Consider the following 27,334-nt stretch of genomic DNA (forward strand, 5'->3'; position numbering starts at 1 on the left):
CTTTTGCGGATGACACAGCTATAGTGAGCCGTAACAAATGCCACATTTTAGCGTCACGAATATTAGCGAAGCATTTAAGTTCTGTCGAAGAGTGGCTAGCGAACTGGCGTATAAACGTGAATGAACAGAAGTGTAAGCATATTACATTTTCGCTAAGACCAAAGATGTGCCCGGCAGTAAAAATAAACAATATATTAGTACCCCAAGCGAACGAAGTAACATATCTTGGTATTCACCTAGATAGAAGAAGATGGAGAAAACACATCTCTAGTAAAATAACATGTATGAAGATTAGAGCTGCAAATTTAAATTGGGTTTTAAATAAAAACTCAAAACTTAGCCTAGACAACAAAGTGCTTTTGTATAATGCGGTCATAAAGCCGATTTGGATTTATGGCATTCAACTGTGGGGTACGACCTGTGCAACCAATATTGATATATTACAAAGGTTTCAATCAAAAATGCTTAGAACAATCACGTGTTCACCATGGTACATGCGTAACGAAAATATCCATAAAGACCTTGGTATCCCTATGATAAAGAAAGAAGTAGAAGACAGCAGAATTAAATATATATCTAAACTCCGAGATCACCCAAACCCTCTGGCTAATGCTTTGGTACATTCCTGCGATCAAACACGACTTAAAAGAAGAGATATGCCTGCGTACTAAGGAGCAACGTATCACCAAAACAGCTCAATCACTTGCTTGAGCCTGTCTAGTTTTTAATTAGATTTAAGATTTTATAACTTATTGTTAGGCTTTAAGAAAAAGCAGATTCAATAAATAAAATAATTTTGAAACAAAAAAAAAAAATTTATCACAAACACAAGGACTTGAGAGGCTCAAAGCATTCAGTAAAGGTTGTTAAGTCATCGAAAACTTTCCTTGCCTCAAGCAAGTCGTTGATCCAACTCTGTTAATAATTACATTTGAAAAACATTGAAAAAATTAAAGAAAAAGTGCTTGAAAATCATCGCTTTGGAATCAGAGAGATCTGACATCAACATCTTTTATGAATCAAAGCATTCTTTTTGGGTAAAATTTTGAATATGAAGTGTGTCAATGCAAGACTCGTACCAAGAGACCTGACAACTTGCATCGATTTGCGTTGCTAACGGCAAATTCAACGACTTGCTGTGGTTGATTTGATGAGTAGCGAAGAAATTAAAGCTCATATAAAAATTTAACGAAGACTATTTTTGATTTAAGTTCAAATAATATATTTGAAAATCCGTTAGTGATGTTTTTAAAACTTCCATAAATAAAACTACATACCAGCAAAATTTCGAAGGCTTGCATGGAGTTTGTAAATAAGTACATGATGCGTATTTGGTTGTATAATATAAATGCTCATTTTAAGTGATGAAAAACTAAGAAATTTCAATCTAGATGGCCCTAAGTTGCAAAAATCTCTTGGAGAGATATGCGCCAGGATCAGCGATCCTGTTTAACATCTCTGGCAGTGTGATGGTATGTGTTCAAGTTTGCTATAGAACCTAATCTACATCCAACCAAAATGCTCTTATTTATATCGGGTGATTTTTGAAGAGTGATATAATAGAGTTTTGGCAAAATATCATCAGGACAATTATCAATACACGTAGCTCAGGTCACCAAATCCCTCTTTACACAGCAAAAAATACCTGTATTGGACTGACTCAAATATGCACATATAAATATTTAGTACGAAGACTATTTTTGATTTAAGTTCATTATTAAATATATTTGAAATTTGTGACAACTTTATGTTTTTATTTCGTAAACTTCATCTGTAAATAAAACTACATACCCAAAATTTCGATATTAGCTTTAGTACTTTTTTAATCCAGAAAAAACATGATGCACATATAATTCTTTGTATAATATAAATGCTCACAAGCTGTAACTAATACTAAGAAATTACGCCTCAAAATCTATACTAAGCTCGTCCGAATCTCTTCAAAAAATCCAAATCCCAAAACTAATTTTAACATCTCTAATTAGAGAAGAGTATAAATATTCAAGCTTGCTGACGAACCCAATCAACCCAACCTAAAATGCATTCTTATTTATATAACGTATGACTACCATTCAGAAAATTATCTGTACCCACGAAGTGCTCATCATAGCATTTTATCTACCTTGTACTACATGTACACATTTATATTGCTCCACTCCGATAAAGAGATAAAAACTAATAAACACTTACTTAGAGTTCCCTTAGGAAAAAGGCATCTTACACATCTTATATCTGGCCTTTACCCTCAAAGCGCCACTGGTGTCGGATTTTATTGACTGCAATTACGATTACGTAAATGACAGATAACGACAGTAGACACTGCATTTCGGCCAGTATTGCAAGTGCGGCGCATTCAGCGAACAGGTGACAAGGTGTAACAATGTTTGCAGGTGATTTTTCGGCCAATTTTCTTAATTTTTATTCTCCATAATTTCGCTTTGCCATTGTCTAAGCGCAAACTCCTACTTTTCCCTTTCCCTTCCTTGCGATTGCACTTTCAACATGCCTGTGTCACCGTCGGTTGCGCACTGCAGAGCGCAATTTTTACAATACCTGCCACGAAATGCATTACACAATTATAGCAATGTACTGTTGGTGTTGTTGCGATCGCGTGGCACGCACTGCAGGCTACAACATTTTTGGCCATGCACTTGTAGGTATCTCATTTTTGGCTTCAATCAAACGCACGCATTTTGATGTGTTGGCGTTGCATTCGCATGCGCATGCGCCTGTGCTGCTACAACGCGCGCCAATTTTTGATGTTTTTTAACGCTTCTCAACGGCCGGCTCTGCCACGTCAGCCACTTTGTCAGAGAGTATCAGTCAATCAAACCGACGTCAATTGCCAAAGACGCAATAAACTGCTTTGATGGTGCAGCGTTGCGCTTGCATCTGCCTAGCGTGCACGCTGCCGCTGAACCAGTAATTAGCCCGCCCCTTCAATTATGCCTCGCTCGCCTGTGTCGAATGCAAAAAAAAGCAAGAAAACACCGGAGGTTTTTTGTTATACTCTCCAAGTTACGGAATTTCTAAATAATACTCCGAAATTCCTGTCGAATTACAGTCTGTGTGTGTCTAATTTTCTAAAATTCAAAACAATAATTTCGCTTGCGTGCTACGCTGATGAGTCTGAGGAGTCAGCACACCGTAAATATATGCCGCCGACGCATATCACGGGTACTGCACCCTCGCAATCACGGGTGAAGAAACTCAGAATTTGGCAAGCCATTCCATAATTTACGCATTCCACCACGCTAGCGTATGCTCAAGCCATGGGCGCGTCTACAGTAGCCGCGCCAATCGATTTTAATGCTATGGTAGCGCGGCGGCGGTCCAGTTAAGCAGCCTCAGGCCAGCCACTACCAGCGCAACACACACACAACACAATCTGGATCTTCACTGGTCTTTGTTGGTCAAATTTCGTTAATGACCATGAAATTTTGCAGTTTTTAGCCTGCGGTCCGAATTCGCAGACATGTATAGCCGGTAGCGTCGGTGCTTGACGTACTGCGCAGGCGCTGATTGACGCAACAAACATTACCACGCGACCGTCATCAGCGTCAACGTCTACACGGAGGCACGCTTTGTTGCTTTTTGTGTGCATCTCTGCGAATCCTGCGGCAGCCCCTTCACGGTAATTGCCAAAAATCACGCATGCGCCCTAAGTGCCCATGGCCAAAGCAGACCTCATGGCACTTGACTGTTCACCTTCGATTTCGTGCGTTTTTAATTAGGTTTCGTAATTGAGAGACCATAAAAAAGTTGTAACTCTGCCTATAATTTGCTCATTCTTCTGCAAATTCAATTTTATGCAAATCAGTTGCACGCCAATGTCCAAGTGTCGTTACTTGTCTGCTGTGGTCTGTGCCTGAAATCATTCGTGCTCAATGAGGATGACCAATTAGTGTGTGGTAAGAAAGTGAACTTTTGTTGGAAAATGCGTGTCAGAGCAAGTGAGCATCATCTATCTGCTGTTAGCTCATGAGATAAGTTAGCAGTATAATAAGATTATAAATATAGAAACTTAAAGGTTTTCCAAAACAAGGCATCGAAAATTTGGAATAATTGTTATTCTCTCTGAATTTTTGAAATGCAATCCCTTGGTTTGGCTTAATTTTTCATCCTCCAGCCAGATTTTTCGACTTAGAGGCAGTAAATAGAGCTGTGAGTACGAACTCGGTGGAAAAACATAGGCGGTAACTGTAGCATAAAATGTAAAGAGATTACTAGGGATACTTCACCTGCGCATAATATCACACAACTTCAATAAAATACGACGAAAAACAATAAGAGCATCTATTGTGTAGTTCAGAAAACTGCAACGAACCGAATTCAAGCTGTTTGTATGTAGGTCCGAATGTAAAATATATAGTATATATCAGTACTATTCGAAAATACGATTGCAATTATGCCGCGATAATGAAATTTTGCATCGAGAAGCTTTAAGAAGAAGGTCTGATTTAACAGGACTAAAATTCCTCAAACATTCGAGCTATTTTAACAAAACTCTACGGGAATAGTAGATACATTTCCTTGTTTCCTACTACAAAGTGAAGATTAATGAAACAGGGTAATAACAGCGTCCACCTTCCACACATAAAATACAATTTAGCACATATCGAAATCGGTTCATATCTACCTTATATCTGTCAGCAAAAATCGAATTTGAGGCCCTTCTCGAGGTTCCAGTCGACCATAAACGATCTGATCAAATTTGAACCGGATCTTCAAAATTAGGAGAATATTTTAAAGACATTAAAATCCGGGTCAAATTTGATTAGATCGTTTATATGCCAACGATTATTTTAATTTTCCATGCACTTGTTATAAGGCTCGACTGGATGGCCTCCAGTGCCTTCAATGCCATCAATGAATTTTTGTTCGGTTGCGACTCATTTCTGGAGTGCCATTACAATGTTGGACAGTTTTCCAGTCAACAATAATGATGCGTTTAATGAATGTAGGATTCCCAGCTACGTTGTGAAGCAAAAATTCATGTTTTTCGACATGAGCTTTGCTCTGATACAGTTTATACACAAAACTTCAATGAATATGAGTTGAGTTGATCCATAAGATATTCTGAGACCCTATCTCTCTGATGCTAACCCGACGAATTTCAAGCACTGTTTCTTAGATCTGTTCTATGTATCTTGTGTTTATGATAAAGCAGGCTTCCCTAAATACTTTTGCAACATTTTCCGAGTCCTTAGCCGGGATTACATTAGAAACACAAAAGCAAGCAAACTTATTTAAAAACTTGTTACATTATTTTCCATGACAAAAATCGCCAGTCTAACCTTTCGCATCGTAAACAAACAGTTGCCAAATATATGAGCGGTCATATTTTATGAGATGGTATCAAATGCTGTCATTTCATACAGAAAAAACAACTGGCCAATGGAATTATCGGACCATATTTATTCAAAAATAATGCCGGAGAGAACGTAACCGTCAAAAGCGGCCGTTATCGCGCCATCATAACCGATTATTTGATGCCTGAAATTGAAGGTCGTGATCTCAGCGACATTTGGTTTTAACAAGACGGCGTCACTTCCCACACAACGCCGCATCATTCAATGAATTTATTGAGAGAACACTTCAGTGAGCAAATAATTTCACGTTTTTAGCCGATCGATTGGCCACCAAGATTGTGTGATATCACACCGTTAGACTTTTTCCTGTGGGGATGTGTAAAGTCCAAATCTATGCGGACCATTCCGCTTCCATTCAGGCCTTGGAGCCAAGCATCGCGCATGTCATTCGCCAGTTACCAGTCGAAATGCTCGATTATGTCATCGAGAATTGGACTCAAAGGATGGAGCATCTGAGACGTAGCCGCACCAACATTTGAAAGAGATAATTTTTAAAAAATAAATGACAAATAGTGTTCTTTCGAATGATAATTAACACTACCCATTAAATTCGAAGTTTCTGTGCCTTTTTCTGTAAAAAAGTAGGGAACCTGTAAATGGATCACCCTTTACATTTAGCACTTCACAAAATTTGTCACATTTCTCGAATAAAATTATGTTAAAATAGAAGGCTTAGATTCATGTGATAATGGAAAAATTCGGTCAATGCGTTCTCTGAGGTCCTATAAGATATTGAACTAGACAATTAATAAGGTTGTGACAGAAATTTTAAAGGTTTCGGAATATCTGAAGCATTTCCAATAATATTTTTTTTATATTCTCAATGCTACACTAAATTTTTTTTTTTTTTGTTTATACATTGCAACTAGTTCAAATAAAAGAAAGGACTAACAAGCAACTTGAATAGGACTTAAAAATATAATTACAAAATCACAAAACTACTATGAGAGTATTGGCTAATTTGAAAGATCGCTGGGTTTGAGGCGTTTGAGTCGTCTTGGTGGTCCATCACTAGAAGTTAACATAACTACTTCTTCGTTACAATGCTGTAGCAATCTTGCACTATGTGCTGTTGCAATTTTTAATATTTCTGCGTTAACCGAGTTTACGCCTAGATCACGCTCTATATCAGCACATCTACAATACCAAGGCGCTTTGACAATTAGTCTTAGTACTTTGTTTTGAAATTGTTGGATGACTTTCTTATTGTTTGTGTTAGTACATATCCAGAGTTGTGCACCATAGCTCCATATCGATCGGAGAATTTGCTTATAGATAAGTAACTTATTTTCGATGGATAACACTGATTTGTTACCGATTAACCAATTGTAATTTTTGAGTCGCATGTCCAGCTCCTTACATTTGTTTTTTACGTGAACTTTCCACCGTAGCTTAGTGTCAAGCGTCATTCCTAAGTATTTGGCGGAATTAAAGTGCGGTATTCGTACACCGTCTATGAAAATTGGTAAGTGCTGTATCTTGTTGTATGTGAAAACAATGTGTACAGACTTAGCTTCATTCAGTTTTATCTGCCATTTATTTGCCCATTGTACGACTTTATTTACAGCTTTTTGGAGATTAGTAGTGGACTAGTGTTCACTTCTACCAACAGCAAGCAATGCTACACTAAAATGAGTCGACTACGTGGGAACTCCATAATTAATAATATGTGATTCAAATAACAGCATTTTGATATCGCGTTCTACAAAATATTGCTGATAATTTTGAGATAAATGTAAAGTCAAACCTTTTCACGGCTATACAACAGTTATTACGGCTAGCTTATTTAGGCACAATGGCGCTCAAGTACTTCCTATACACCAATGTTTGAGGGAAAGCTAATCCACCCAAACAGCACAACAACAAAACAGAAAGGTTGCTAAACGAGATAATCAAAATATGAAATCGAAAAGCAAAATTATTCAATTGGAAAATTAATTATAATAACAAAAGCGGAGGGAGGAAGGAAACGTCGGTGGTTAAAGTCGTGCAACGGAGCGGCGCGTGGCAGCAAATATTAAAGCAAGTGAGAAAAATTTTTAGCAAAAAAAAAACACAGAATAAAAAGCGCAACCCTGACAAAAAGAGATTGATTTTTACATCGCTACAAATGCAATAACAACAAGTACTTTATGAGTGTGTGCTGACATATTGTAACACTTATAAAAAAGTAAACACACAATAAGCAACAACAACAGCAAACACTCGTACAAAATTAATGCGCTGATTACAACAACGGATTACCAGCCGCCAAGCTGTTAAGGCACTTAACTCTACCCTGGTTTGACCACTCAACAGAGCAGCACACGCTCGCGTATCGAGATCGCTCGTCAAAAGGACTTCCCACACAGATTTGTGCGGTAATTGCTTGTTAAGCGGATGCATTGGGTGTTGATTATCCTGTGTGAGCTGCCGCGGCACTTCTTTAGTTCGCAAGTACATATGTATGTGAGTGAGTAAAGACCCGTAGATAGCAGTGATTATGGCAAGAGAAGCGTAATGAGGGTTGCAGCAGCTTGAAAATGCAAAACACCACCTCCTTTACGGCTGAGAAGTTAGGAAGTCAAGCAGCATCGCTAAAGTCAAAGTGGCTTACACATAATGCGTCAACGATACCCGCACAAGTCTGCGTACATATGTACATACCAGCGCACAGTCAGGCTTCGGTGATTGTCTGTAGTGGGCGCGTTGACAAAGTGGGCGGACAGCTGCCGAATTGAGCTCGGAGGTCGCCAAAGTTGACAGTGACAACAGTTGATCTTATTACGCTGCGCTTCGGTGAATGGGAAAAGTTCTGGCTTGCTGTGAGCGTCTCTGAAGTGTAGGCAAAACATGCAGGCTTGCCAAGTGGGCGGCCACACTTACACCATTGCTATTTGTGTATGTGTGTCTTGCGAGTTGATGTTCACAGGTCGAGTTCTGAAGGCGTTAGTAAATTGGTGTTGTGTTCTGTATGTTATCAGTTCAGTTGCAGATCCTTGTGTCCTTACCTCCCACGAGTGTAGCCCAAAGCTTCCCAGCCATTCATACTTTTGTACATACAATATATAAATATACAGAACAGTGTAACAAATTTTACACTATTCGTTTTGTATATTGAGGAATATTAGTATTAAACACTGGACGGCGTATATTGTGCTTGCCACGAAGTTTGTAAGTTAAGCGCTACGTCGATTTAGCTATGTCCGTCTATCAATCCGTCTGTATTAAGCTAACTAGTATCTTAATTTTTGAGATATTGATCCGAAATTTTGAACATATCCGTTTCTCTTCAATAAGCTACCCATTTGTTAAAACCGCCGCTATCGGACTATAAAAGGATACAGCTTCCATACAAACAGACAGATCAAACTCAAATCCTTGTATGGAAAATATTTTTATTTGAGCAGATATCTTCACAAAACTTGCTACAGATAGTTCCCAAGTAAAGACTACAATCTCTAAATTAAGATACTGTCTTTTATAACATTTTATGATATAATAAGAAGAAGGATATACTCGTACATAATCATAATACCTGAAACCTGCTACTCATTGCCTAAAAATAAAATAATGTGAACTAAGAAAATCAGGTCATTGCACCTTGGGCCACCTAGCTGCATTTAATTTATTTAAAGGTTGCTTTCTGATTGATATCGGATGCCCACAATTTTTTCCTATCGTATTTTCTGTGCAAAGTTTTACTGTGCCACTTTCCACCTTTTTATACTCTTGCAACATGTTGCTATAGAGTATAATAGTTTTGTTCGCCTAACGTTTGTGCGTATCACCTAAAGCTAAGCGAGATTGATATAGGATTATATATATGTATATAAATGATCAGGAAGACCAGAAAAGTTGAAATCCACAAACAACAAAATACCATTAATCGAAAACGTGTAAAAGGCCTTAGGACTTAGCGTATTAAGATATAGCGCTGTAATTTGGCACAGAGGATCGCAGTAAAAGAGTACTTGGAATGAATTCGGAAGGTAACCCCGTTCACTCTCTATTTAACGGTACTGTTAAAAACTACTAAAAGCGCGAATCATTAACCAAATTCACCAGATACTTAAAATGTTACACACGAAATAGTATAAGAGAGCTTAACGGTAAAAATTAGACGATGGACGTTGCACCGCCCGCTTTTAAGTGAAATCACATATCACGGAACCGCTCTACCGATTTCGACAAAATTTAGTCTGTGTCATTACTCTCACATTCCTATGGCACAATATGAAAATGGTCGAAATCGGACTATAACCACACCTACTTCCCATACACAACAATTTTAAATTCCAAATGAATCTTTCCTTTCCAGTGCATAAATCAAGAAGCAATTAATAAAACGGAATAAAACTTTTCACGAATAATGCCTTTAGCATATGCGTCCCTTATTACCAAATCCTTGGCCCAAATCAAACCAAAACTGTTCAAGCCCCTAGGTATCGAATATGTGGACCCGAGTATCTATAGTTGACTCTTGGCAGAAAATATCGGTCAATATATGGAATATACAATTGAAATTCAGAGACAATATGTTTCTTATAATAGCATCTCTAGATATGAAAAATACCTAATATAAAGATTTTCGAACATCCGGCTGACTTTACTCCATACCAATCATGATTGAGATAGTTTATGAATCACGGAGAACAATTTTTTAGTATGTGCCATGATAATAGTTAATAAGTAAAATCGGGTCGATACTACTCCAACTCCCATATACCACATATAATACTTTCGTTTTCTTAACAAACCTTGTGTCGAATAAGTCGGTCGTTGTATGAGTATAATGAGTATATGTATATATATTATTGCTTGGAGTTCGATCCTCTGGTTGACGTTTTGCACCTTAAGGTATTTTTCTGGCTTTGATTCTTACAAATTGCATTAACGTAAAAGGTTCGATTGCACCCGAACTTAGCACTTCCTTACTTGTTATTTCTCTAAAAAAAAGCCATGACAAACCTTCTAGATGTAGGAATAAACTAACCAAAGTGCAAACATACAACATATGTATGTATGTGTGTATTTGCATAAATGATTAGGGTTTTGCATATGCAAGAGTTGGTCGCCCACAAGACTGTGTTGGACTTTAAGGGATATTGAAACTTTTGCTGTTGGCAAATGTTTTTGGTTAGATGGACATGTAAATGTATAATATTTTTCATACCCACGTACATTAAATATATATATTTAATTTTTTTTTGCATATGAAAATCAAGCATGAAGTGGATTTTTATAACATCACGCTGCTTTTATATGATCTGCTTTGCATGTAAGGTAGGTAATAAATAGGTTTTATTCCCATGTATGAAGGATATACAAAATAGACACTTCAAAAGCGCGAAAAGGCGGTATTTATATTTATTGAGTACTAAGCTAACCGCGAGTCCGAAGGGTTGTTCAATCTATCAAGGCTATATCCTGAAGAAGTTGCATTATATTGAACCAGTTCTTTTTTCTCACATATTGAGAAATGTTGCACGATCCTTAAATAATAAATATAGCCAATTAGCACGTTAAATTTTATATTTTTAATTTATTTATAAATTTAGTTCAGTTATGTAAACGAGTCCTAAAGAAAGGGTTTATTTGCCTAAAATTACGCTTTCCTGAAACTACTGGCAGCAATAATTATAGAAGCTGTGGATAAAAATATGTACATACAAATACATATCTTGACAATTTCATAAAACTCAGTCACCGCAGATTTAATCGATTTTTTATGTTCTACAAAAAATAGAAAATAAAATAAACCCACAGCTTGAAGCCTTTCATAGTAACGCACTCGAATCCATTGAGTATTAGCTTATCTTGATTTAACAATTTCAACATTCAATTAACACCAAATCTGCCAACCATACACCATCCCTACCCCATCCCCGCCCAAGCGCACAAAGTATTAGCCCGTGCTCAAACTGCTTTTATCTGGCAGCGGCACTCGCTGAAGGCTTTCAAATGGCTTTCGCCATTGAAATGCTACACAAAAGCATAAAGACTCATTTATTCTTTCAAACACACACACATGTATGTATGTATGAAGACCACGAAGCGATGAACAATTGTGTCATTTTCAATTAATGTTTTGTGTTGAACCACCGCCTCAGTCTGTGCCATGGAGCATTCGCTTAACGCCCACCGGCACCTTCCACACCCACTCCCACTCATGCTTGCATACGTATGCAATAGGATTCTTACTTTTCTAACAACAACAAAATGGCGCGGTATCGCTTATAGCGGAGCATAATGTGAAAGGCAGAGCGCAGAGTAGAAAGAGACACGTTTCATGCCACGGCTTGTGGCCTTGGCGTGGCGTGGCATAGCATTCCATGGCTTCGCCTCTGGCTCTGGCTGTGACTCTGGCTGTGACTCTGGCTATGGCTATGGCTCTGGCTCGGGTGGAAATTGCAGTTGCGACGCATCGTTCTCTTCTGTTCTGGCATCGCCGATTGGCCGTAACGTGGGTGAAACAGTTACGCAAAAGTTATGCTGCAGCAACGGTTTAATGTTCTACCCCAACTACAAACGCATATACACACATATGTATGTATGTATGTACTTCGATGCCACCTTATAGTTCTGACCTTTTTGGAATGGTGTAACCGCGCGTCGTTTAACTGCTCATTCCATGTTTGGAGAGTGGGAATTTATTTCCAGTTTTATTGTTCGAATTGGTTTGCTTTTATTTTGTAATTCGGTGGGAAAGACTACCACCACACTGTTCATTTATTGATTCCGTGCTATTCAATGCGGCATATTTGCGTAGCACAGTGGAGCAAAGAGCTAAATTAAGGTGAAAACTAGTAAAAATCAGCCTTTTTCTCATATAGAAATGAAATTTTTCTATTCGAATTTTTATTGTTACAAACATACATTATTAACAAAGAAAATCAAAAAATCCGGAGACCCTGAAATGATGTGCCTGCGTTGTCAGGATAGCTCCGTACAGAATCATCCAAAGTGAAAAAGTGCGTGTTTTAGTTAAAATCTTAACTTAGAACTTGTACGAAGGAATAAGAAAAACTGAAAATTAGATTTTTGGCAGACAGTTGTAATCGACAAGAAAAGTCCTTCGTCCAAGTCTTTAAGAGTTATATCTCAAGGAAATGTCTAACATTTCATGAAGATCGGTTGAGTAGTTCTCGAGGAATCTTGCCAACCGACTTCAAAAACACAGTTTCAAGAAAAACGCGTTTAAGGACAGTGAACTTCGCCTAGCTAGCCTCGAGCGCATAAGTTCTCTAGGCTGTATCTCCGAAACTATTACTCGGATTAGCGTGAAAATTGAATTTAATAAGACAATAAAAAACATAGTTTTGAATCCCGTAAACTTATGTAACCCCTTAAATATGCTTTATTGCATATTTCGAAATACATATATGTACATACATACCTTTAAAATACCATTCTAAAATATTAAATGATTGGTTGAGGTACAGCCTTCTAAAGTCTAGTGGTTCCGTTCAATCATCTCCACCAGTTTTCCTTTAAACGCGATTTTCGAGAAACAGTACTTTTCGAATCTGCTACAGTGATACATAACTATAAAACTTTCAGCATATTCAGTATATCGCTATTCATACAAGAACATATGTATGTATGTACCATTTTTTTATGTGATCAAAATTCCAATTTTGACAGGCTAAAAACGATTTAAGTTTGAGTAAAACTCAACTATTTTTTTGAAAACGCCTCTATATTGTTAATTTTTGATATTTCTAAGACCGTAGACCATTGTACAGACAATATATCCTGGAGAGAATCTTTTTGGTTTTAGGTTTCTTCCACGAAAAGAGCCGCAATTGCAGCAGTCGAGGAACTTTTTTAGCGTCGTTTTTTTCTTCAAAAACCGACAAAGGATTTCTCTATCGAGTTTTGAACTTTATTAAGGTCAACAAGGGCTTCAAAAAAAGCATTTTTTGTCTTATTTGATTGTATAGAATATTCTCCTAAAATTATTACAAAAACATTAAGAAACTTTCACAAAAATTTAAATTTTTTTGTGAAAACAATACAAATTTCAGCTTCATCCGATACCTGTTTATCAATTACTATACCAATCTTAATGAAAACACATATTTTTTTACTTCAGATGATATTATTTAAGTTCTGCTGTCAACGAGGAATTAATTTTTTTCCGGGGACTGCCGGAAATGACGTCATTATGACTGCGTTTTTAACATTTTTCTTAAAAAATTTCACAAAATCTATGTAAAATAAAATAACAATTTTGAATAAAATTATATTTTTTATATGAATGGAAAAAAAATAGAAAAAATACCGTTTTTTATAGATGATGGCCAAGTAATCCTTTAAATTGTTTATAATGTTTGTTATTTATATTTATTTTATTAATTTATTTTGATGAAATATTAAAATTCTTCAAAACAATCAATAAAATCTGTCTAAATTTCACAACTATCCACTCACTCTCTAACATTATTAGTTTCACCGGCCCACTGTCTCCAAGCGTGCAATATTTCGCCTTATAATGAACGCAACAACACAACCAATTATAATTTTCACACACACACTCACACAACGCCACATTCTCATCCTGCACTCACATTCCGCCTTACCAGCTATCAGAGCACAACAACAGTGTATGCAAGTGTGCGGTATGCACACACACACACCAGCCAGTGTCTGAGTTGGCACTCCGTACACCACCATAGCCAAGCGCTTCTCTGCTACGCCCATCACGCCAGCATTGCAGCCAATCAGCGCGCGTGTCGGACGATGAAGATGGGGCGCATTCGCCTGAGCATTGCTGGTTGGTCGCATACCGGTTTCGCAATAAGCGCTAGCTGCGAAGCAAACTGGTGGAACCGGTTGGCCGCCGCTGTCCGCACCGCTTTGACTTGCTCAGAGCGTAGCCTTTTCGTTGCGGTTTTGTTACGCCTCCTCCTTGCAGTTGTGTTTGCGTGCGTGTGTGAGTGATCGTGGATTGCTTTTGGTGCCTCTTCTGCTTGGCGTTACGGCATTTTACGTTGCTTGGCATTCGCAACGGTCGGCGGTTACACTAGCGCTAGCACTCACACAAATGCGCGCTCGCGTTTGAATGTTTGTGTTTGAGTGTTGGCTGTGTGGTGCTGTTGGGTGACAGTGGTTTTGGGCTCCATGAACGGTGGACGGCACTATGAGTTGTTTGTATTGGTGCTGGTGGATAACGTTTTTGTTGTTGCTGGCGCTGGCGAAGCGAGACACAGCGCGTGGAAGATTTTTGTTGTTTATTTTGTTTTACGTTTCGCTGTTTGCTGTTGGCTGTTGGTGGTGCGGTTGGTTGGTGGCGCTGTTTGTCTGATTGAGCGATGCCAAGTCATTAGTTGATATTTTGACGGTCGAGTGACAGGGTGCGTTTCGGAACGGCAACAGTTTTTTTCTGCTCTATGCGTTTCGAATAGTCGGTGCTTATATGCTAAATTATTTAATTCCTTTTGTGAAGAAATGATTTTTTTTCAACTTAAAAGTTACGTATAAAGTTACTGAGAGGATCTCTTGTGAGTGATTGATAATTGAAGTGAATAAAGTGTGATTTTGACTAACACACCATATTAATATAGACTGAAGTTATTCACACATTGGTTTAAAACTAAACTGGTACTTGGTGGCAAAAAAAATATATGTATACAAAAAAAGAAACTTCTGCAAACTAAATTCCATACAGTGTTTCTGAACACTTTAAATACAGCATCAGGATACATAAATTTTCAGCATCAAATGGTAAGAAAAAATTACACATTTATCCACATTTTCAAATACTTTTCGCGCATTTGTACATCGACATAGTCACTTTTAACACATCCATGATTATAGACACTAGTCGCTCATAATAAGAAATTGAAATACACTTTCCAATGCTCTATTACACAGTTTTGTTCAGGAATAAGAGAATAAAAAATCTCTTGATCATTAAACGCATAAATTAGAATAGAAAATATATTCAGCCCCGAAAATAATCAACATATATCACAACTAAAATATTAAGGCTTAGACTCAACAATTTCAAATATTATACTTTCCGACGGAGTTCAAAATAATGTCCAAGTCAGCTTTTATTGGCAAATATGAAGATCAGTCACACACATCAAAGAATACATATAGCATATCACTGTTATTCCGAATAAAAGAAGAGAATATATATTGCTATCTCTGACTATGCCACTTTCATTTTGAATTCCATCAATGGATTGTTGAAAAGCGTTGGGTTTCCCCAAACAAATTGGTTTTACAAAGTTTTAATATTTCATGATCTTATATCTGCGTACTAAATTTAAATCAAAACTGAGAGATATGTTGATGAAAATGAAAAGGAATCTTGGTGTACATACAATATTTTATAGGCGCGCTTCGGATTTTTTAAACGAACTTTTAGGGTAACTTATACTTAACTCGACAAAAGGAGACACCTTCATGCATCATACTCTCAATATTTGCGGAACACTTCTAAAAAGATCTCGCAAGACCTAATTAGTATGAAAATTTTCACTTTAAAATTAGTATTAAGACTGGCGTAACCTGGTTATTATTCCATTTTTCCAATATTCCGAATATTGAGTTGGGAAGCTTCTGTCCAATGTGACGGCCCACTGTCTTGTTAGAATTTCCTGCCTCTTATCGAAAGAAATAAGGCTCGATGATGCCGCGATACTCAATTCGCACTGAACAGTAAATTTTTTGGCGTACAATGCGATTCCTGATCTAAGCATGGATCCGACACACCCCAATAGCGACAATTTCGTCTGATGACGAAGCCTTTAGCCAGATATGGACCTCATCTGAGAAGATATTTTTTTGCGCGAAGAGACACTACAGTAGCTGCTGAAGAATGTGAATTTGCCACAGTGAAACGTGACGTGATGCAATGACAAGCCTTACTGAGCACACTGACAGAATTTCGCACAAATTCGTAAATAAAATGGACACCACGAGCGGTTAAAATCACATCTTTCCTATTGGTGACGCTAAATCATATGTTGAACTTTGTGCTTGCAAAAAAGCTTTTGCGGGGAGTTCTTCTTCACTATTCTAATGAGAAGAAAATCTCAATCGAACGTCAACGTATTTTGATGAAAGTTCTTGGTGAATATGTTCTAGCTGAGCGAAAAAGCTAAAAGTGGTTTTAAAAGTGGGGATTTTGGTTTGGAAGACGAAGAACGTCCTGGACGACTAAAAAAAGAGTGTGAAGATGAGGAACTGGAAGCATTGCTTGATGAAGATTTTCAAAAACACATGAAGGGCTTACAGAATTTTTGAAACTCATTCAAGCAGCCATTTCCAAACGTTGAAAGGTGTATCCGGTAGTCAAAAGAAAGCAATTGAAACCGTTGCCTATCAGAAATGCTGCTTGAAAGCTACAAAAAGAAGTCACCTTAACCCTGGATCATGAATAGTGGTAAAAAATAGTTTCATTACGACAACTCTAAATGCCTCAAATCATACGTGAAACCTGACCAACCAGCCAAATCAAGGGCGCTAAGATACTGTACTTGATGTGATGAGAAGGACGTGCTCTTTTATGAGCTTCTAAAACCGGATGAAACCGTTTACTTGCGACGCTACCGCCAACAATTCATCAAACTGAAGCGAGCGATTGGCAAACACGACCGAAATTTGAGACTAGGCACAATAAATTTCGGTCAAGTCAACGCTCGTTCTCATGTTGTAAGACCGTTTAAGAACTATTTGGAAAGCAGTGGCTGGAATGTTTTGCCTCAACTACTTTTTGAGCCATACCTTGTCCTTTCATAAAACTAACGTCCTCACTGAAATGGGGTTCACAACACAACAGGGCTTAAAATATTGGCTACAATGCAAGATGGGAAAATGTTATGGATTCAGATGGGCGAAACTTTGAAAAATTGTATTGTACGTGTTTTTTTAAGTTACCATTAAATATTTTGAATACAGTTAAAGACCTAATATATTAAATCTTTACAATGGTCACTTTGAGTTTTAAAATTTCCCGTTGGGTTTCGAGTTTCTTCGATTTTTTAGTGTTTTGATATTAATTATTATAGCAATATTTGGTTGTATTTTCCAATATTGGGTAGTCGAAAAAGTATTTTCGTATTTTGTCTATAGATGTTGCAGTCGTACATATATCTCAAGTATTACCAATCAAATTGTGTCATACCATATAGTGTTGGAGAGGTGAGACTTTAAGCTTTATTTAACCAAAAATTAAATTCGGGGAAGTTGAAAAAAAGTTACATCTGTTCAAAAATGAGTGAAAATAATGACGAAAAAAAGAGGGAAGAATGCCACGCAAGCCATCAATGCAATTTGTGAAGGTTATGGACACGATGGCATATCAGTTCGTGTTGCACAAAAATGGTTCGCTCGCTTTCTTTCTGGAAATTTCGAAATTTCGTTTTACACTGATGGCATAATGTCTTTAGCGGAAAAATGGCCAAAAGTGGTCGACCAAAATGGTACATATTTGCTTATATATTGATTGGTATAAATATAAAAAAATAGTTAAAGTTTTATTAGAAATACGAAAAGACTTTTTCGACTACCCAATACAAGAATTTTTTTATTTATCTTTTTATTATCTTAATTTTGGTCTTAATGACATAAATGAAAATGACAATGAATAGGTTGCATGCAACCGATTTGACCGAGAAATGTGTTTTTTATTATTCAACACATAACTGTTCCCACAAGCCAAAATAGCAAAAATTTAACAGTTAAAGAGTATATCTAAACAACTTATTAATTAATTATACAGCATAAGTATGTATCGGGTGATTTTTTAAGAGCTTGATAACTTTTTTTTAAAAAAAAAACGCATAAAATTTGCAAAATCTCATCGGTTCTTTATTTGAAACGTTAGATTGGTTCATGACATTTACTTTTTGAAGATAATTTCATCGAGCATTTCGGCCGGAATAGCCCGAATTTCTTCGGAAATGTTGTCTTCCAAAGCTGGAATAATTGCTGGCTTATTTCTGTAGACTTTAGACTTGACGTAGCCCCACAAAAAATAGTCTAAAGGCGTTAAATCGCATGATCTTGGTGGCCAACTTACGGGTCCATTTCTTGAGATGAATTGTTCTCCGAAGTTTTCCCTCAAAATGGCCATAGAATCGCGAGCTGTGTGGCATGTAGCGCCATCTTGTTGAAACCACATGTCAACCAAGTTCAGTTCTTCCATTTTTGGCAACAAAAAGTTTGTTAGCATCGAACGATAGTGATCGCCATTCACCGTAACGTTGCGTCCAACAGCATCTTTGAAAAAATACGGTCCAATGATTCCACCAGCGTACAAACCACACCAAACAGTGCATTTTTCGGGATGCATGGGCAGTTGGCCACCAAGATCATGCGATTTAACGCCTTTAGACTATTTTTGTGGGGCTACGTCAAGTCTAAAGTCTACAGAAATAAGCCAGCAACTATTCCAGCTTTGGAAGACAACACGAAGAAATTCGGGCTATTCCGGCCGAAATGCTCGAAAAAGTTGCCCAAAATTGGACTTTCCGAATGGACCACCTAAGACGCAGCCGCGGTCAACATTTAAATGAAATTATCTTCAAAAAGTAAATGTCATGAACCAATCTAACGTTTCAAATAAAGAACCGATGAGATTTTGCAAATTTTAAAAAAAAAGTTATCAAGCTCTTAAAAAATCACCCGATATATATGCGTATAGCCGATAATGAATGAACTGGACTAATCTTCAACCGAGTATTTAGTTGACATGAGCTTGAATTCATTATAATCGCGACTAATTTATTTACATTTGGCCTAAGCAAATCTTAGCTTGAGCAATTTTGGGGAATGCGGTGAAAAAGAAGCAAAGTATTGCGCGCTTGTCAAACCTCATGATTTGCTTGGCTTATCGGCTCTTATCGGGGTCGCATTCATAGGCGACACAATTGACGCTGCGTGCACTCGTGAAATTACCGAACTCAATAACCTCAATGGGTCACCTAACGAGATTACCTTAACTCTTTGACAGATTGACGAAATTGCTAAGCAGTTGATTATTGTGAGCACTATGTAATTGTTGTACCCCCACACACACACATGCGCTTATTACGAATTTTCGTTCAGCAAGGGTACACCGAATGGCGTGCTACTCTTCCAGTTGCATGTCGGCGCAAAATATTTTTCGACAACTGAGAAATTTGGACGCCAAGCGCCGGTAAATATGCTAATGACAATGGGCCACTTTGATCACTTATCGCACAAAACGACAATAAAAACAGGCCTCCACATTGTTGGTGTAAGTATGTGTGGAATGTTGTAAGAGCACTCGCCTACATAACAACTACATGCATGCATACAAATGTAAGTATGCATGTAGCTGCTTTGAGTAACTAGCAACAAAGCTTAATGGTTGCGCGGCCACAGCGGCAATTAAACGCGCAGCCAATCGTTCATTTTGGCCCGCAGCAAAACACGGAGAATCGCTCGGCACTTGCCAATATGCTAATGTGTCGAATATGCAACCACACATTATGCTTATGTAAGGGCAGCACCGCTGTGCCCCATACATCGGATAATTCCTTGCACCACTTCCTGCCGCTGAAATGTGTTAACTGTTTCGTTTGGCAGCGAAAGCTTCAAAATATAATTATGCGGTGCACATACACATACACATTTGTGTGTATGTGTGCGTTGGTGCGTATTGGCCAGTTGACTGCCACAGGTCAACGGCGCTAAATCGCCTGTCAGTAGGCATGAAAAAACCCGAACCGTATAAATTAAATCCTAATTCGAAGCTAAGCATTCTTTTATCAGGAGCAAAGGGGACCACGGCTGTTGGCGTCTATAATTAGATTGTTTAAGTATGTTTTTAAATGCTTTTCATAAAACATTTGAAACGAGTAATATATCTAAGTGCCTTTTGTACTGCGTTGAGGGGCTTTCTGCGCTAAAATCTTGAACTGAAAATACACTGAGAAAAACTAAACAAGTTTTTTTCAAATATTTGTTTGTATTGAGAGATATACCCCTCATAAATGGCTAAAAAAATCTAAAGGCGTTTTTCTTGAAACACTGTTCTGAGAGGGTGAGGAAAATATCTCCAAAACGGCTGGACCGATCAACTTAAAGTTTTTTTTAGAAATACTTGTCAAGTACTGTTGAAAGAAATAAGATTTTTGAGAATAATTTCGAATTTACTATTTGTTTCGGTCAATGCAGAACTCTCTTAATGGAGCAAAGTTGGCTTCAAGAGAAGCCTGTGAAAATTACTTAACGCAGTTTTTCGCCGAGAATCCAGAAAAGTTTTACACTAATGAAATAATGTCTCTAGTGGAAAAATGGCAAAAATTGGTCTACTAAAATGGTACATACATAGTCGGTTCATTAAAGTTCATTATAAATTTAAATAAATATGTTGAAGTTTGATTAGAAATACGAAAAGACTTTTTCGACTACCCAATATTTTGATATATGAAACTCAAACAAAAGCTGCTGTTATTAATCTTGAAATATAACAACGTTGAAACAAAGCTCGTAAATCACAAAGAGTCCCATAACGCATAACTGAGGATATATTTTTTTGAGTGTATGAAAATATATGCAGCAATAAAATAAATTATGCAGGTGTACAATATACTATATAATCTATGAATATGGACGAAAGAAGTCCACTGGCGAGATTTTCGGCTCATAAAAGCAATGAAATTACGAGCACGGAAACATTTTTATGAATTGGCTGCGACAAACGGCAAATTAAGTTGTTCCTCTCCAACGGCGGCAGAATGAACGAAAAGTCGCAATGAAAGCAAATCAATAAACAGACTTGGATGTTTAAAGTAGCCAAAGCGTGAGCGCAAAAGCTTGAAAATACCAACTGAGCGGTGCAACGATTGCCATTAATCGTGAAAGCAATATAGTTTAAGCCAATTACGGAGCTGATAAGACTTAATTATGTTCGAGCTAACGTTTAGAGAGAGGTGAAGGTGAATAAAAAATAAATCGAGGAGATTTAAGGAATTTAATATAAATATCTATATGAAAGTATAAACAATATATCTTGAGAAGTTGGATGAAAGTATAGAATATTTGACAATAATTCTAAAACTTTAGTGAATATGATGAAAAACTGCGAACATGAAATTTACAAAATAATGTTAGTAATACATCATAAAATCTTGAAAAGTAGGCACTTCAGAATTTTTCTAATTTTTCAAAGTGGTATGAAGCCTTTGAATCTTTAAATTTCACAATAGACTTTAACTGAGTTTTTTTACGATTATTATTGATTATCTCAAACAAAATAAACAAAAAATACCGAAATTATGAAATTAAAATAGGTCATTGTAGTTTTAAAAGTTCTGGAGGTGTTTTGCCAAAATTTATCTTTTTCACAGAAAGTTAGTATTTTTTAAAAGATTCTGTGTTGTTTCAAGAAAATAATTGTTTGTTTATACAGAACAGTATTCCTTATTAGAAATTATACCATCAATTTTGACCCAATAACCAATGGAAAAACACTGGTCTACGAAGTTGCTTGAAATTTGGTGTTTTCAATAGAATCACAGCTACGAAAATGTTGCAGAAATGTTTTGGAAAGTCTACTTTATCACCAAAAAAAGCATTTGAGTGGCACAAAGTATTCGGTGAAGGTCTTGAAGTCATCGAAAACTTACGTCAACCAAGTCGGGCATACACCTCTGTTACTGATAACATAAAAAAGAGCATAGGGAAAGCTAAAGAAACAGTACTTGAAAATTTTCGTGATGGCATCAGAACAATAACCGAAGATTCCACAACCCTTATGAATATCCTCAACACGTTTTTGGTTAATGTTTTGGTTATTGAAGTTTGTCAATGCCAGACTTGTATCTTAAAACCTAAATCTTTTGCAAACACACGGCGAGAAGAAGTCGGAAAAGAGATAATTGTCAACGCAGCTGTGGAACACATTATTACTGGTGACGAGACGTGGATTTATAAATATAGCGCTCAAACTAAAAATATAGCTAATGGCGAAAAAAATAGCCGAAAATGGAAAACCCAAAAGTAGAGGAAGGCACTGAAGATCATCTCAGCCGAGGCTCATGAGAAACGTATGGAAAGTTACGATTAACTTTTATAAGGTTGTATTCGTTCAAAGTGATTTAGGAGGTGATATTAAGTTACATGAAAATGCAGATTTTTTTTGTCAATCTGAGTCATATTTGATCAGAGCACGCATCAATGGCGACTAACATTAGTCTTATAATTATTTATATATATGTATATATCCCAAATTGTGTTATTGAATAAAATTAACTTAAAATTTAACGGCTACGCTGACTAGGTCATGTCGTCCGAATGGATGAAAATACTCCAGCTCTGAGAGTATTAGACGCAGTACCCGCTGGGGGAAGAAAAAGAAGAGGAAGACCTCCACTTCTTTGGAAAGACCCGGGGAGAAAGGGTGAGGAGGGTGAAATATCCAATTGACGTCAAATAGCGAAAAGCACGAATGACTGGCGCACTGTTGTTAACTCGGCTATACCCACTCTACTACAAAAGAAGAACTTAACAGTGGCGAAGTCGCTCATCTTTTCCCATTTTTTGCCATTTTAATTTAGCTGGCTTTTTCGGTTGAGACTTACCGAGCTCTGAAGCATCGCGCGCACCTTGTAGCTAGTCCACCGGAAATTTCATAAATCTCAATAATTTGCATTCGTTCGCCATCGTCGTTGACAATTTAGTTGTTACTACATTATTTTTATTGCTGTTCGCCTTTGTTAGCAATACGATTTGTTTGTTTTGTCGAACGACAAATTTAATGAAACGATTTGCAATTCAATGCAATATTTATTTGTGATAGTTTGAATGGAAGGAAGGGCCAAAAACCCGTGTGATTATAATGAAATTTTATGAATAGCGAATCACTAATTAATTAACCACTTGCTACAGCTACAGCAACCACAAAGAACAACAACAAAACTTACTTATTTCCTTAATTTATTTCTTTGCTTTATGTCAATTCGGCCATTGACCAAAACGTTCATAATAATTTGTGAATATCAACTAACTTCGCGCTGCTCTAAAGAGGCCACGGTAGCTGCCCCAGCGCAACGAGGCAAAACAGTGGCATCGGCAGCGCGCGTTTCAACCTGTCGCTTTGCTGGCGCGCGAAAACTTTTCCCACGGCCCGCGCTTCATAATCGATCGACCACCGATCCCACCATATGGTTTATATGAGCGCAGCGTCTATTGTGCTGCAGGCAGAAAGAAAACGAATATTAGATATCTAATCGCTTGCTTCGCTCATTTTCGTTCCGTTCGACGATCGTTTGATCGCTTAAATGCGACAGCGTTTAATTTATGCAAATAAGGCAGGCAACACCACGGCAGCGGTGATATTAAAGCAGCAAGCGGCAGCGCAATATTTCCATAATGTAGTTGCTGCAGTCGACGCTTTTCTCTTCGCCATCGTTCATTTAGCATTATGGCTCGACTGTGAATTGAAGATTTCGAAAATATATTTGTTTTGTTGTAGTTTTGTTGTCATCAACAAGTCATTTCAACGTCTTTGCTTTTATTGTGTATTTCTTTTATACTTTTATGATCGGCATAATGTTATAGTTCGATTCTGTTGTGGCGCGTTTGTTACCACCAAATTCCCAAATCGCTCACATCGATGGATCAAGTTGCTTTGTACCATTTTTATTCATACTCCACTGGTGGATGATTTGATGTGGGCGTTTGTTTGCACCAATGAGGTAATCTATATGCTTGATTACTTGTTGTATCTTTATTTTAATAGAGCCATTAGCTGCTTAAGAAGGTGTTAAAATTGCTAATACTGGTGTGAAATATTGAAGTCAAGCATAAATTTGTGGTTCAAGTATTATTTATGGAAATTTGAAGTTTTGATTTGAATTTAATTGGAGCATTGTCCGCTCTAGAATGTTGGCAGAAACGATTGGAATATACACATTTTTACTATTTTTCTGACTTAATTATATACTCAAAAATTCTACAGCATTGCTCGAGTCCGTAATTTTCTCAACCACAAGTCCTACATTTTGATTCCTAAAATGCAAAATAACGTAACATCGCTAATAATATGTTTACAGGCGAAGAAAAAACGATATAATGGAAACCGATCATATTGAAAAAATTTGAGTTTTGGTTATTAAATGGTTATTTATTGGTTATATGTTGGTTATATATTGGTTATATCTGACAGCGATGTATGTAATATGATGTAGTGAGTCGTAAGCAATAAAAAACTCAATTTAGGTTTTTTTGATGATACGCTGCTTATGACGATACATACATATATCTATTCAATGAAATATGATTGCTTTTCCTATAGCTGCAGGTCTGGTTTAACTTGTTCACGTGTATATTAAGCTAACATAGCTTCTAAGACTTTCAATAGTATTTTTAAAAGTATTACCCATCTGAAGCTGTAACATTTTTCCATCTATCTGGGGATTTGTAAATTTCGTCGCAACACTGTACACTGTTCTAGTGTGGACATTAGTGAGTGCGTTCTGCATCGTTTAGAAAAAATTTTAGTCAATAAAGGCACCGTCTGAGCTATAAGGCGGGGGACTCAAAGCTTCCCAGCGGTTTTCAAAATAGTTTTTAATCGATCTTGCAAAGTGAGACCAAGCTTGTGATGACGGAAAATGACGGTTTACGCTCTAATTTGATGTTTTCAAATGGTAAATCACTTAAACCGGTTTAAGCAGCTCATAAAGCCGCTTCGGATACCACCAAATGCAGAGCATTACTTGGTTGTCGTAGATATTCAGATTTACTGTTGATTTGCGTAGTTGGCCAAGTTTCGCATATAATTTTTTTCATTAAGAATTATGTATATGTATATAACCCGTTAAGGGAACGTCCCAGTGTGACACTACGAAAAGTCATTGATTTTTGCATTTTTTTTAATGTTGAAATTAACTAATCAGTCTGATGTTTTTTTTTCATAAATAAATACTTTCATGACGAATACAAAATGATTATTTTATGTTTATTTATTGGGTGAATAATAGTTAAATAAATTGTTGAAATGACACGTAAAAAAAGGGTCATGCACGATGTCCACAATTGCGGCCGCAATTTTGATCTCAAAGAAAATTTTCAGAAAGATTATTAATCTGTACGAAAGTCGCTATCGCGCTGTGGAAGCGTATTTTCGTAAGCGTAATTATCGAATTTGTCCGATTTTTCGACAGTTTTCATAGAAAAAAATAGGAAGATTAAAAAAAATAAATAAAAGCTTCCGAAGCGCAAAAGCGATTGACGTTAGAAATGTTATCTCCAAATTGGAGACACCTTTGTTCGCTTACAAGTTGTGAAAGACAAAATATCTTAAGAGTCGGCACAGTAGTCTTCATGTAAAAATTCACCAAAGAGATTTGCGAAACACTACACAATCACCGATGACTAATCATTCCCAATGACATGCACCTGGTTCCAATATTAATTAAAATTTTGATTGCCAACATACACACGATCATACACAACAGCATTTCGTTGCAAATTCAACATTATCTCTTCCAAATGCATTGGCAATTCATGAGTAATCGCAAAAATCTCAAAAAATCTCAAACCCCAAACAACATCTGTCGAATATGATAGTAATATTCATTGAAAGGCCATAATTAATTTCCACCATCACTCAGTGAGTTAATTGTTGCTTTGAATAATGTATTAAGTTGGACTTGTTTTTTGCTGCGGCTTTTCGGAATATTCGATTTATTCGGTATTTAAATGCACGCAAAGTAAGAAATGAATTATTGAAATACACAAAAGTTAGGGCTAAAAATAAATAAACTTAAATAAACACTTATTCATAAGGCTGACAGCTTATAACCGCTAGAAGCGCTGCGACTACGAACAAACAAGTCCTCAACTCAAGGTTCGTCTCTTCACTAGCCACCACTTACAGCCGGCGACAGCATCACATGCGAACAAAATTACAAAAAAAAACTGGGCATGAAAATATTTTCTGTTTCTCAAGTAGTTGCTATTACCTTACTACTTATAATGCCGAAGCTGTTAAATGGCCGCTTCCCAAGTGGTGCGCAGTTAAAAATTAACTTTTAATCTAAAATATTGTGATTAAGCGGTTAATTTGTTTGTTGTTATGTCTCCATAAGCGCGTCTAAAAAAGTAGGAGCTCCACTGCCTGTTGTGAAGAAGGCGCTACACGCGGCAGCAGCTTCGTTACGGTAATAAGCGCTGAAGCGTCGGAGCGTTTGAGCGCCGAGCGTGGAGTATGAAACGCACCAAAGCAGAGCAAAGTGGAATGAAATTATACACAATTATACGCATTAATATTATTCATTCACAAAAACCCGCATTTCACCATATCACTACATCAACGGCAACAGCAGCAACAACAATAACAAAACGAAGTTTGCATCTTCAGTTTGGTTGGTGTACCTGCTGCTCGCTAAGTTTTTATTTTGAGTCAAGTTGACCCCAAATCGCTGCTAAGCTGTGGCCCCAGCTGTGAGCCTTCATCAATATGCAAACATACACACATTTTCATATGTGTTTGTAGATACTGTATCTTAATATGCTTCACGAAATGACAAATCAATTAACTTTCGTCGGACCGCCGCAGAGCATTAGAAGCAGTGTCCCAAGTTGTGCGTGTTGATTACTTGGCCAGATCAGAAGAAATTAGTTAAAGTCCATAATAATTTAGTTGGAACAACAAGTTGAGCTCTTAATTTAAGCATTAATGTTTAAGAATCTGCTCAATTTATTTCTTATTTTTTTGTAGTTTAGTGACGATCCCTTTTGTTGGGTATATTTAAAAAATATTTTGTTAGTGACTTCAAATTCTATCTTTTGATAATATATTTTTTTACTCTATGCTATAAATCTGCCACAAATCTTAATCGAAAACTTGTTAAGAAAAATAACATCGAGAACTTTTTTGCATCAGAGAGATAACAAAAGAAATCAACATCTCTTACGAATCGACTTAAAACAGTTTGGTTAATGTTTTGGGTATAAAATATACGGTGGTTTTGGAAAATTTTGCCAAA

The 27,334-nt window shown here is 36.9% G+C and overlaps 1 protein-coding gene across 1 annotated transcript in view; it reads left to right on the forward strand.

Annotated features, from left to right (window-relative positions):
- The first annotated feature begins 14,511 nt into the window (after positions 1 to 14,511).
- LOC126757657 (paired box pox-neuro protein) overlaps positions 14,512 to 27,334 on the forward strand; it is a 31,270-nt gene continuing 18,447 nt past the window's right edge. Inside the window, exon 1 of the mRNA XM_050471742.1 lies at positions 14,512 to 15,080. The gene's annotated coding sequence lies outside the window, so the exon portion shown is untranslated. The remainder of the gene's footprint in view (positions 15,081 to 27,334) is intronic.

The sequence above is a fragment of the Bactrocera neohumeralis genome, chromosome 4 (genome assembly GCF_024586455.1).
Source record: "Bactrocera neohumeralis isolate Rockhampton chromosome 4, APGP_CSIRO_Bneo_wtdbg2-racon-allhic-juicebox.fasta_v2, whole genome shotgun sequence".
In the NCBI taxonomy this organism is placed as follows: Eukaryota; Metazoa; Arthropoda; class Insecta; order Diptera; family Tephritidae; genus Bactrocera; species Bactrocera neohumeralis.